The 1320-nt window shown below is 25.7% G+C and overlaps 1 long non-coding RNA gene across 2 annotated transcripts in view; it reads left to right on the top strand.

Annotated features, from left to right (window-relative positions):
- Positions 1-1320, top strand: part of LOC108977465 — a 92579-nt gene that overhangs the window by 5371 nt on the left and 85888 nt on the right. For both annotated transcript variants that reach the window (XR_001994037.1, XR_001994036.1), the window contains exon 2: positions 428-681. This is a non-coding gene — a long non-coding RNA (uncharacterized LOC108977465). The remainder of the gene's footprint in view (positions 1-427; positions 682-1320) is intronic.

The raw sequence follows: 1320 nt of genomic DNA, 5'->3' as shown, positions 1-1320 counted from the left end.
AATTTTTATTTTTAGTCCTGATATCATAAAATGAATTATAAAAATATTTTGTTTTCTAAATTGCTCTTACGTTATTTAAATTTACCCTGGAATTTATTTAATTAAATTTATTCAAGTAAAAAAAATAATTATAATTGCAAATGGGCTACAATTGATCAATAAACTATCCTAGTAGATTCAGAATATATTACAAAGCAAACGGAAGCAAGTCTCAGAAATATTCAACGTTCGAAAGTTAATAAAAGTTAAGAATTTGAGAAAAGTAAACAGTAACAATATAATTGCATACAAATCATAACTAAATTAAAGTAATAATGCGAAATCATAATCAGTGACTTCTCTTAAATGTAGTTAATTAAAAAATTAAATTATATTCTAATTAACTGCATTCAAACCGTTACATAACCCCTAAATTTCTGTCCTTTAGCTCGCCGAAGTATTTTTGAGTTTAAATCAAAATACTGAATCTGAAAAAAATAAAATATTAACTAAATAAAAACAGTTAAACACTTTTACATACAAAAAATTATTCGTCAGTGAAGTGACTTTGTGTGCGAATGACGCCATTATTTGTTGTTACATTTGTGTCTGCGTACTTGAAACTGGGTGAAAACAAATACAGCAGAGAACCAGTTAAAACAACCAACCACGCAGATTGCAGGAAGGAATACTTGTTAAAAGGTAGGTGGAAACAAGAATTCGAATTACAAGTATTAAAAATACAAATAAGGTTGTTATACGTTTTAGACTTGTCATATACTCGTAATATGATGAGTATATGAGTATAATATAAAAATAAACTAATATATTGGATGAAAATATTTCTGAAATATTTTGCTGATGAATATTAGTGTTTAATAAAAGTATAAAAAAGAGTTTGGATTCAATGGAGAGATGGTAATTTCAAAAATAATTCTTAAATATATTGCTCCAAAAGTTATTTGATATTCCTTTTCGCATTGATTTTTAATTTGATGCAGATTAATTTTTCAAACTTTGCCATTAATATCTTTTAACAAAAGCCTTATCTTACAACTTGTTTTTGTCATTTGATGTTTAATGAAAAATACATTAAGATTTTTTTAGAGCATGACAAAACCTCTAAAAAGATTTCTGAGTGTATTTTGTATGTCAACTTGATATTGTATTTGATGTGAAAGAAAAAAAAAAAGCTTTCAACTTCTTAGAAAGGTGGCAACACCTATCAAAATATTTCTGAGTATGTTTTGCTTGGCAACTTGTTGTGGTATTTGCTGTGAAAAAAAAAAATTATTTCAACTTTTTGAAAAGTTGGCAACTGCGTTATAAATATTTATAATA

Source organism: Bactrocera latifrons, unplaced genomic scaffold (genome assembly GCF_001853355.1).
Source record: "Bactrocera latifrons isolate USDA-ARS-PBARC rearing strain unplaced genomic scaffold, ASM185335v1 scaffold_9, whole genome shotgun sequence".
In the NCBI taxonomy this organism is placed as follows: domain Eukaryota; kingdom Metazoa; phylum Arthropoda; class Insecta; order Diptera; family Tephritidae; genus Bactrocera; species Bactrocera latifrons.
This window is presented reverse-complemented; position numbering and strand designations above follow the sequence as displayed.